This window comes from Marmota monax, unplaced genomic scaffold, assembly GCF_021218885.2.
Source record: "Marmota monax isolate L192 unplaced genomic scaffold, Marmota_monax_Labrador192_F-V1.1 WCK01_AAM20220418_F8-fsc00050, whole genome shotgun sequence".
NCBI lineage: Eukaryota > Metazoa > Chordata > Mammalia > Rodentia > Sciuridae > Marmota > Marmota monax.
In genome coordinates, this window is record NW_026694552.1 from 11,464,700 (window position 1) to 11,477,307 (window position 12,608).

Here is a 12,608-nt window from a genome sequence, read left to right on the forward strand (position 1 = left end):
CCTCAGCACCACATACAAACAAAGATGTTGTGTCCACCGAAAACTAAAAAATAAATATTAAAAACTCTCTCTCTCTCTCTCTCTCTCTCTCTCTTTAAAAAAAAGAAATACAATGAAATTGTTTTGTCACATTATACCTTCCATCTTGATATCTCTTATACCTCTTAAATAACTTAAAAAATTTTAATACATTAAGGTTCACTTTTTGCCCTGTGAATTTCAATAGGTTTTAATAAATGCTTGGTGCCCTGTGTTTACCACTGCAATGTCAAAACATGGTTCCACTCCCTTGAAAAATTTCCTGTGCTTCATTGATACAGATATTCCTTGACTTACCAAAGTATTAGATCATCAGAAACCTATCATAAATCAAAAATGTATTTCATATAACTAACCAATCAAACATCCTAGCTTAACCACAGAGTATACTGTACTGTATTGATTGTTTACCCTCATCATCACATACCTGACTGGAGGTTCAGCTGGCTATGAAAGAATACTGCACATCTCTAGACCAAGGTAAGGTTTCTACTAAATGTATATCACTTTTGCACCATTGTAAAGCTGAAAAACCATAAGTCAAAACATCTTAAGTCAGGGATTGTCTGTACAATACTCTCCTACACATTTCCCAAACTGGCAACCACTGCTCTTTTTACTTTCTCAATTTGCATTTCCCAGTATGTTATAAAACAATATACATATATAGCTTTTTCACGAGTGTTCTTTTGTTTGCAATATTCATTTAAGATATCCATGTTTTTCATGGCTTAAAGTCTCATTTCTTTTTACTGTTGTATAATATGCTATCTTCACATGGATGAACCACAATTTGTTTAAGAATTTACCTACTGAAGTATACTTTGATCACTTCCAGTTTGGGTTTATGAATAAATCTGTAAGCATCTATATACAGAGTTTTTTTGTGGATATAAGTTTTTAGTTCGTTTGTATCATATGGTAAGAATATTTTTAATTTTGTAAGAAACCAATAAACTATCTTCCAAAGTAGCTGTAGCAACTTGGATTCCCACCAGCAATTAATAATAGTTTTTAATTGCTTTAGATCCTTGCCAATATTTGATGTTGCCACTGTTTTGAATCTTAAGCACTCTTTTTTTTAATATTCATTTTGTACATAGAAATATTTTATTCTTCTATTAGTTGTCACAATTTATATTCCAATTTTTCTGTATTTGCTATTTGAAAAATTATATGGAAAGCAAATAATGTTTTTCTTTTTCCTTTTGGTTTCTCAGTTTCATTTTTTTCATGTACCTCCATTTCAGTGGTGAATAGAAGTAGTGATAGTAAATGTCTTTTAAATTAATGGTTGTCTTCAATGTTTCACAATTAGATTCTGTTTGTTTTAGTCAGCTGTTTGTTTTAGTCAGCTGTGACTAAAAGACTCGACAAGAACAATTTTAGGAGAGGAAAGGGGGCTTTATTTAGGGGCTCACAGTTTCACAGGTCTCAGCCCATACAATGCCAGCTCTATTCCTCAAAACTTGAGGTGAGGCAGAACATCATGGCAGAGGAGTATGGCAGAAGGAAGCAGTTCACATGATGACCAGGAAGTAGAGAGAGACTAAGCTCAGCTCACCAAATATATACCCCAGAGGCATGCTCCCCAAGACCCACTTCTTCTAGGGACATCCTAACCAACCTCCAGTTGCCACTCAATTAATCCCTACCAGAGAATTAATTCACTGATTGGATTAATGCTCTGATAACCCAATCATTTCAACTTTGAATATTTTTATATTGTTTCACACATGAGCTTTTGGGGGACGCTTCACATCCAAAACATAACAATGTTTTTTTCTCTAAAATATTTACTGACACACTCTATTGGGCTAAAAAGATATTCTCAATCTATAATTTTGTGAAAGTTGTTTTTTGTCATGAAAAGATGTTTAATTCAATAAATTATTTGTATCTATTGAAGCTATCAGATAAATTTTTCTTTATTAACAGTGAGTAAAGGCATTAAATTTTCTAATGATAACCATTTTTTAAATTTTCAGAAGAAATTCAATTTATCATGGCCACATTTTAAGGAAACTGCTGAAGTTTGGATGTTTTATTCAGAACTACCATTTAATCTATGTTCATAAACATGTTTGGCCTTAAATGCTCTTTTCTCTTACTTTCCTTGTTAGATTTTAGTATAAAGTTTTATTAGTTCCACAAAAGGTTACTTGGTGTTTTGCTATTTTGTCTATACTTTGAAATTTATGTAAGATTGACACTTTCTTATATTTAAATATATGGTAGAACATCCTTATTAATTTTCCTGGTCTTTAAACAAAATTTGTTGCTGTGTAGATTTTAAAATTATTGATTCAATTTCTTTAATGCTTACTTGTATATTCAGAGACTTTAAAAATGTTGAAACTATTTTTAAAATTTATATATTTTTAGGAAATTTTCCTTTCAATCTAAACTGTCAAATATAGAGAGCATAAAGTTGTTTATAATTCTTTATTATATGTCACCTAAAATCTCAATATGACTTCTGTCTTTCCATTCCATATTATTTATAAAGTAAATTTGGACAAAAATTTGTCTATATTTCATCAGAGCAATTAACTTTCGTTTCTTTTGTTTGTTTGTTTGATTTTTTGGAAGTCCCTGCTGTATTTATTTATCTTTATTTTATCCTTCCTTCTAAGGGCTTTAATTTTACTCTGTTGCTCTTTCCCTCACTGCCTGAGTTAGATACTATAGTAAAGAAAGCTAGCTTCCCACCAAATATTTGTATTCTTCTTTCCATAGTGTGAAGTTGTTGATGACATATGTCTGCCTAACTAGGGACAGAATTAACTTGTCACCCATATGTATAGTTCCCTCCAATGGGATGTCAATAGGAGTAATGGGGTTCACTTTTGGACCAATGAGGTTAATTATCAGAGGCAGGGTTCACTTTTCACTATCCCTTCATGTGCTTTCCAACAATTCTCTGACACCAACTGGCTATCATATAACTCGTTCAATTATGACACTAAATACCCAGAGTTAGTGTAGACCCTCCAGATTAAGAGATTCATTCCTACAAGACTGCCTCACTTCAGACTCCAGCTACAATTCCAAGTTCCTAGGTAACCTGAACTTCTGTCTGACGTGACTACAAATTTTGGGGTTTCCACATGCCCCCTTTCTGTTTGATGATTTGCTAAAATGACTCATAGAACTCAGGAAAATTCTATACTTATAATTACTGATTTATTATAAAGAATACAAATGAATGGCCAGCTAAAGAGTTCATAATAGAAGATGAAAAGGAGTTCTGAACATATTAGCACCTCTGTTTCTGTGGAGTCAGAGTATGTACCCTGCCAATATGTTGATATTTTCACTAACCAGGAAACTCCTTCTGTCACATTATTTCCAAGTTTTTCTAGTCCTTCTTCCTTCCTCAGGGGCTAAGTGATGAGGCTGAAAGTCTCACCCTTCTAATCACATGGTTGTTTCCTCTGGCAATCAGTCCCCATCAAGAAGCTACCAAATATGACCTCCAACACACTAAGAGTCAACTCATTAGCATAAATTCCAGTACAAATCTAAAGCAGTTGCTGCCTCAGTCTGGCTGGGCACAACCAGGAGCCACTTGTCAAAAGAAACTAACTTTATTTTTAGAACCACACACGCCAAACAAAACAGCCTCTCAGGAAAAACCTTCAGAGCCTCAATTGCCACCACCGGCTTTCCACCAGCCTCTCTCTCCCACACAAGCTTCTTTCCACCTCCCACAATCCTCCTGCTCTTGAGGCCGATTGGCTGGGTCACGTGGGCGGAGCCAAAAAAGTCCCACAATGAGCAGCTCCATGGTCTGAAAGGGCAGGGAAACAGCCCAATGAGCATCACCGCAGAGGAGCCAATCAGCTAGATGTTGCTGGGGCTGCTGTGAGCCAATCATCAGCCGGCAGCTGGAAGTTTGCTGGCACCTGGAAGTTTGCTGGGGCCCCTTCGGCTGTGGCTCTCAACACCTGCCCCTCTCTGTTTAAACAACAAGCATGTGGCTTAGGGACCGTGCCTGCCTTAGGTTGTCCAATAGTACATATGGTCCTTAGGTTGGTACCATTGCAATTGGATCTTACCCGTCACTGACTACCGGTCCAGTATACAGCCACACCTGTGGAGAGGTCTTTGTACCAGCGGGGGGGTGAGGTTCTTTGCCTCACCTCTGTTGGCCCCCAAATTTTAGCTGGACGATCATGACAAGCAGAAGGGAGGAAGATACACCAAGCCAATTGACGGCTCCTTTTGGAAAAATTGTACCACCAATGACATCATCAGCAAAAATACCCCAACACTACCACAAGTCGTTGCACCAACAGATAGTTCACAATGCATACAGGTGAGCTCACAATGTGTCCAGGCAAGTTCTGCAAGCAGTTCAGTGATGGCTATTGTAGGAGCTGTAGATTGGTTTTATCTTTGACTTCACCAGCACTGGGATGAAGATAGGAATTCTGGCAATAATGGCTAAAGAAAAAATTATGTAACATTCCAGAAGGCACTAAAAGAAAACAATTTTCTTAACAATTTACATTGTCTTCACTGGCACTGGGATGAAGATAGGAATTCTGGCAATAACGGCTAAAGAAAAAATTATGTAACATTACAGAAGGCACTAAAAGAAAACAATTTTCTTAACAATTTACATTGTCTTTAAGAGAATTATTAAATATAATGAAAAGGAAAGGTGAAAGTAAACAAACAGATCTGTTAACCTTCTTTTTTGTTTACATATTAAAACAATGCTCAACAGTTGTTTACCCAATTTAAATTAAACCATATAAATCACGTGAAAAAAAAAATTTGGATCCATTTTATCATGAGCGCTCATCTTATATGATATATGGACATACATACATTCAAACATATAACACAAAACACAAGTGTGCACACATAATATAATACATACAACACATAACATTATAGTAAAGGCCTTATAACTTTTTACAGGTGAAATCTCCATTGCAATGTTTAAAAACTCTATAGTCAAAAAATAGAACTGATCAGCAAAACATTAACCTAGGTCTCTATGAGCTCAAAAAACAAAATAGAACTTCATGATATGGCAAAGGGCAATAATAAAATAGATATTGAAAAAAGCATTCTGGTTCTGTTGCAGATGTAAGAATAGCCAAACTGGAGTTTTGGATATCAGTTGTTATGGATTTGAGCCAAATCATCTTCTTTTTGGTCTGTAAAAATCGCTTTAGTTAATCTTTCTGGAATCCAAATCGGCTGCTGTTCTCCCTGTGGAAACACACAAACAGACCCCCGACTCCAGACAATTACTGGGTCAGGACCTTTCCATTGTCCTGTTAGAATATCCTTCCAAAGTACCTTGGGCTTATGTACATTTTTTGGACACATATGCCTTTCCGCAGCACTAAGTCCTGATGAATCCAAATTTAAAAAGTTTAGAGTAAAAATGGTTATTTTACGTTTATCTTTGGGGAATATATACCCCTTCCCAATTCCTTCTTTTTGCTTTAATAAGTACATTTTAATAGTTTGATGAGCTCTTTCAACTATGCCTTGTCCCTGTGGATTGTATGGGATTCCTGTTATATGAGTAATGCCAAATGTTGAGCAAAATTGTTTAAAAGAGGTAGAAGTATAACCAGGGGCATTATCTGTTTTTAACTGTTTTGGAACACCCAGAGTGGCAAAATTTTGTAAGCAATGAGCTATAACATCTTTAGTTTTTTCTCCGGCATGAAGGGAGCCCATCAAAAATCCAGAAGAAGTATCAACTGTAACATGCAAATATTTTAATTTTCCAAATTCTGGCAAGTGTGTGACGTCCATCTGCCAAATATGGTTAGGTATCAATCCTCTAGGATTGACTCCAAGATTAACTTGTGGTAAAAAGGTCACACAATTTGGACATTGTTTTATTATTTGTCTAGCTTGTTCCTTAGTTATTTTAAAACGCTTTTGTAAAGTATTAGCATTGACATGGAACTTTTTATGAAAATTTATAGCTTCTTCTAGTGTAGAGAAAATATGTATGTCATGTGTAGTTTTATCTGCTAAATCATTGCCCAAACTAAGGGCTCCAGGCAATCCTGTATGTGCCCTGATATGTCCTATAAAGAATGGATCTTTTCTGTCCCAGATTAGACTTTGTATAGTGGAAAGCAAAGAGAAAACAGTAGAAGAAGGGGAAATCCTACCAGCATCTTCAAGAGATACTATAGCATTAACTACATACTGACTATCAGAAAATAAATTAAATACAGAATCTTTAAACATCACAAAAGCTTGTAAAACTGCATTAAGCTCTACCTTTTGAGCTGATTGTTTGGGTACTAAAAATGTAAAAGTTTGATCAGGGGTAACTACTGCTGCTGTACCATTATTTGACCCATCAGTGAATATATTTGGAGCATTCATGATAGGTGTTTTTCTTGTCATTTTTGGAAAAATTACAGGATGCAATGACCAAAAAGACAATAAAGGATTAGATGGTAAGTGGTTATCAAATGAAACATTAGATTTGCACGTGATTATTGCCCAAGTATTTAACTCATTAGCTAACTCATCAATTTGATTCATAGTATATGGAGTAATAATTTTATTGGGAGAAATTCCAAACACTCCCTTTGCTGCTTTTATTCCTTTGAGTATTAATTGTCCTACAGCCTCAGGATACCTAGTAAGAATAGTGTTAGGAGAATAAGATAAATGTATCCATAATAATGGACCTTCTTGCCAAAATACTCCTGTAGGAATATTTTTTGTTGGTAGTACAATAAATAATAAAGGCAAACTTATATCAATTCTATCCAAATGCATATTTTCCATATATGTTTCAATGATTTTTAATGCCTTTCTTGCTTCAGGCGTTAACATTCGGAGTGAATTTGGATCTGATGGACCTTTTAGGATATCAAATAAAGGTCCCAACTCTCCTGTTGGTATGCCTAAATAAGGCCTTATCCAATTTATGTCTCCTAATAACTTTTGAAAGTCATTAAGTGATTTGAGTTGATCTACTCGTATTTGAATTTTTGGTGGACGGACCATGGTTGAGGATAATAGAACTCCTAAATAATTAATTGGAAAATTTAATTGTACTTTATCTATTGCTATCTCTAGATTATAATTTTTTAATAAGTTTGTAAGTGTGGCATAACATTCTAGCAATGTGTTTTTACCTTTGTGTGCTAATAATACATCAGCCATATAGTGAAATATTTGTAGTTCAGGATTTTGATTTCTAAGTGGCTGGATTACTTTGTTAACATAAATTTGACACATAGTTGGGCTGTTAGCCATCCCTTGAGGGAGTACTTTCCATTCATATCTCTGATCAGGACCTTCATGATTCAGTGCAGGGATAGTAAATGCAAAACGCGTGGACTATCCTCAGGATGAATTGGAATTGAAAAAAAACTATCTTTAATATCTATAACTAAAACATACCAGGTTTTTGGAAAAGCAGACAACTGAGGAATCCCTGATTGAGCAGGTCCCATAATAACCATCTCATTATTAATGGCTCTTAAATCTTGCAATAATCTCCATTTACCAGATTTCTTTTTGATGACAAAAATGGGAGTATTATGGGGAGATACAGAAGGTTGTATATGTCCTTCCGCTAATTGTTGTTTAACCAGGTCATGGGCTGCTTGTATTTTTTCTTTAGTCAGGGGCCACTGAGGAACCCATACTGGTCTTTCTGATTTCCAAGTAATTTTTATTGTCTCAGTGGCCCTTTCTGAAAATCCAACCCATGTCTGTCTGTTCCTTGATCTATTTGTATTGGTGCTGCTATACCTTGTTCTTGTTTTTCTAATCTTTTTCCTTTCCTAAAACCTTGTCTAGTCATAATAGTGGGTGCATCTTGGTTGATGTTATTTGTTAATGTCAAACCTAATTGATCTAGGACATCTCGTCCCCATAAATTTACGGGAAGATGATCCAATACATATGGCTGTATAGTTCCTTCACATCCTTCAGGATCCTTCCAATCTAATACCATTGCACTTCTATGGGGATTAGTTGCCACTCCTAGGCCTCGAAGCGTTTGAGTGGCTTATTGTAATGGCCAATGTTTTGGTCATTCTTGACGAGAGATGATGCTAAGGTCTGCACCTGTATCCAGTAGCCCATTAAATTCATGTCCTTGAATATTTAGTTTTAGCATGGGGCAAGAATCTAAATTTAAAGAAAGCATAGTCCAATCTACACCTGTGGAGCCTAATCCCTTGGAACCTCTTTCTACAGTACGACTGGAAAATTTATCATGTAGGCTGGGTATTATTAGTAACTGTGCTATTCTATCTCCTGGTGAAATTACTGATATACCCTTTGGAGAACTGGCTATAATTTTTATTTCACCTTCATAATCGGGATCAATTACCCCAGGACTTATCATAAGTCCTTTTAGAGTAGAAGAGCTGCGTCCCAATAATAAGCCTACTGTTCCTTTGGGAAGAGGTCCTTTCACCCCTGTGGGAATGATTTGAACTCCCATCTCTGGAGTTAGTACTGCTCTGGCGGAGGCGCAGATGTCCAACCCTGCGCTCCCTCTGGTTTGTCTGATGAGGGATCTGATGGACAATGTGTCCTGGGCACTACCCTGATGGGGTTGCTGGGTTCCTCCAGTGCTCCGTATATTTGTGGTTTTGGGCCCCGGAGCATTGGGCCCCTCTGTCCATTTTTTGGCAATGGAGCCCGATGCCTTTCTCCACGATATCGTGGATAAACACCTGGTCCTTGTTCGTTTTTTGATAATGGAGTACCCTCTATGGTGGTTTGAGAACGGCATTCATTAGCCAAATGTCTCCCTCTACGGCATCGTGGGCAAATACCTGGTATTCTACTCCTTTGATACCTAGTTTTGTGAAACCCTCCTCCAATGGGGCAATTCCTTTTAAAATGTCCTGTTTGTTCACAATTGTAGCATGTTCTTGGCCTGGCATCTAAAGCCTGTTTTACTGCAGCTGCCACGACTTGCTCTTGTTCATTAATGTCTCTACATAATTTAATATATGTGTTTAAATCTTCATGATTCCATGGTCTAATGATATCTCTGCACCAACGATTCGCTTGCTCATAAGCCAGGTGTTTTAGTAATGGCATTGCTTGTTCTGTATTCCCAAAAACTCTGGTAGCTGTTTGAATAAGCCTATCTACAAATTCAGCATAAGGTTCATTAGCTCCTTGTATTACCTTAGATAATTGACCTTGTAAACCTCCATGTCCTTGTAAAGTCTTCCATGCCTTAATTGCGTCTACAGCAATTTGTGTATATACACCAGGATCATATGCAATTTGTTGCTGCTGATCCTCATAAGGTCCCTTTCCTAACAACATATCTAGATTTCTCTGAGGATAACCAGCTGCTGCATTTCGCCTAGCTGTCTCCTTGCAAAATTCCTCATTGGCAACCTTCCATAACAGGTATTGTCCTCCATTTAGCACAGCTTTACACATATTAGCCCAATCTGCTGGCGTCATGTTCAAGTTGTTAATGGATTTGACTATGCTTACAGTGAAGGGTGCTTGAGGACCATAGGTTGTTACAGCCTCTTTTAGCTGCTTCACTGTTTTGAAATTTAAAACTTGGTAAAATCGCTGCCCTCCTGCCTCAAATACGGGCATGTTAATATTTGAGATCTTGTCTCAGGATCCCAACTATCAACTGCGGGGGTTGGGGGCCTCCCAGCATATGGAGGTGGCGCTGTTGGTTGGACACTTATGCCCTCTGGTGATAGAAAGGTGTTAGTAGCAGTCTCCTGTAGAGGTGGTGCTGTTGGTTGGACACTTACACCCTCTGGTGATAGAAAGGTGTTAGTAGCAGTCTCCTGTTGTAACTTTCCCCCTGATGGCTTTTTCTGTTTTACACTTTCTTTCTCTGTCTGACTAGCTTGAGAGGCCTTCTCTTTTACTTGAATCTTTTCCTCTGTCTGACTAACTTGAGAGACCTTCTCTTTTACTTGAATCATTATGTCTTCTCCTTCCTCTACCATTGTCTGAACTGAAGGCTTTGGACTAAGCAAACAAGATATGAACGTCCACAATGGCAATGTGCCAACTGGCAGAGTCCCTGGGCTTTTCTTTTCTATTCTTTTTAAATCTTCACCATGATGGTTCCATTGTGATATATTTAACAACTCCTCCTTAAAAAGCCATGGGCTACATTTTTGTATTGTATCAACGTATGCCCTGATTGTTCTTGATTTTACTGAGATGCCTCCTTCCTCTAACAATTTACTTAACACTCTTTCAGTTTGTTTTTTACTAATTTCTGATCCCGTATTTCTACTATAATACAACCCAACAAGATGACGCCAAACAAAACCGAGACAGAATGAAATAAAAAGGGAACAACAAAAAGTCATTATAGCCTTTCTATCCTCCTGACATGTGCATCCGTCCTTTCTCCCTATCTGTTCCTCAGACGTAAATAGTTTTTCCTCAGATGTGAGCGGTTTTTCTTCCGTCTCACTCATCTCCAGGGACAGGCAACTTAAAACAAAAGTGAAGCAAAATAAAAGAGGAATCTTAAAATGGCTACCCATCCTCTCGCCCTGCCCTCAGGGGCGAGCAGTTTCACTTACCCTCAGTCGCTCCCCGTGCGAGCCACCAAATGCCGCAGTCTGGCTGGGCACAACCAGGAGCCACTTGTCAAAAGAAACTAACTTTATTTTTAGAACCACACACGCCAAACAAAACAGCCTCTCAGGAAAAACCTTCAGAGCCTCAACTGCCACCACCGGCTTTCCACCAGCCTCTCTCTCCCACACAAGCTTCTTTCCACCTCCCACAATCCTCCTGCTCTTGAGGCCGATTGGCTGGGTCACGTGGGTGGAGCCAAAAAAGTCCCACAATGAGCAGCTCCATGGTCTGAAAGGGCAGGGAAACAGCCCAATGAGCATCACCGCAGAGGAGCCAATCAGCTAGATGTTGCTGGGGCTGCTGTGAGCCAATCATCAGCCGGCAGCTGGAAGTTTGCTGGCACCTGGAAGTTTGCTGGGGCCCCTTCGGCTGTGGCTCTCAACAAGTTGCTATGAATAACAATAGATCCTCAGAAAATTTGAAGGGTTTTAGGAGTCCTATGCTAGAAATATGGGACAAAAATCTGAGTACATTTTGTTTGTTTGTTTGTTATACTACACTTTGTCAACAGGCTGAAGGAAAATCAAAATTACAAGATGGTGAAACTACAATAGGGCCATAGAGAGGCTGATGTTTCTAAAAGCAGTGATTTTTGTTTTTAGTTGTAGTTGGACATTTATTTATTTATTTTTATGTGGTGCTGAGGATCAAACCCAATGCCTCATGCATGGTAGACAAGTGCTCTACCACTGAGCAACAGCCCCAGCCTCAGTGACTCTTTACTTAGGCCTGCATTTACCCTATGGGTAACTGAAAGCAAGATAAACATTGGCATCTCTGCCTTCATTTGTATCCATCTCTTTTAGTACCTTAAACTTTGTGACCTGCTCAGATCTGCATGTATATTATTTAAGGAGTCGTCATCTTATTATTATTTTATTATATTTTATTAGCTCTATATTTATTTGTAACCTGTTTTCCCCCTTTGAGAATGAGACAAGATTTACAGGAACATTCAACTGTCTGTTTTTGTAGTATCAGATCCTTAGAATGACACTTAGAAACCCTTAGTTCCCATCTTCCAGGAACAGTGGAAAGAAAGCACATCACATCACCCGATGATGAAACAGTTCCCCTTAAGCAGGAGCAATTGCCCCCTTCCAGGATCACAGGTCTGACAGATAAACATCCTGAGAACCAACTGGAAATTACTCCCTCAAGCGATAGAACTTCTCTGGAGTCATGCCATAGAAACAGAACTGAGAGAATGATCAACCAGACCACAGTTTGACCAAGACTTTCATTATATATACCTCTTGCCCCTTGCCCCAATTTTTCCTCTATTTAACTCTACAGGTCCTGTGAGCATCCCAAAGACAGCTGAGATGCTTGATCTCACTTTGCCTTCCCAATATGCCATACTGATTAAAGTTTCTTTCTTGCTTTTCATCATTTCCTTTTCTGTTTGGTTTCTGGGGTGAGTGGCTGGATGTGGTTTGTTGGAACCCCTGCAGTTAGGCCTCTGATTTAGGACTCATGTAATAAAACCACAATATTTAATCAGCAAGGGGATTCAGAGTCACTTCTTGGAGGAGAGCTGCCAAAACTGTATGGACATATAAGTAAAAAAATAAAACTTATTTTGTTAAGGAACATTGATTTGAGCATTGTGACAGCATCTTGCATTTACTTAACTTGACTAACTCATACATAAACTCAATATTTCTGTCTTTATTTTTTGGCAAAAAACCCCCACAATTTTGACCAAATTGAATATCTGAAGACAGACTTTGGGGTGAATACAAAATGAGAAATTAGGTAGGAAAAGGGAAGAAAAGGGAGAGACATAGAGATAAAAGCCTACATAAAGATAAAAGCCTATTTTTGCATAAAATAAGCATCATGAATGTGTGTGTTTATAAAAGCAGTCTCAAAATACATGAAGTAAAAATTGACAAAATTAAAGGAGACGGACAAATACACAAGTTTTGCTACAGATTTAAAAATCTTTAGTTGATATA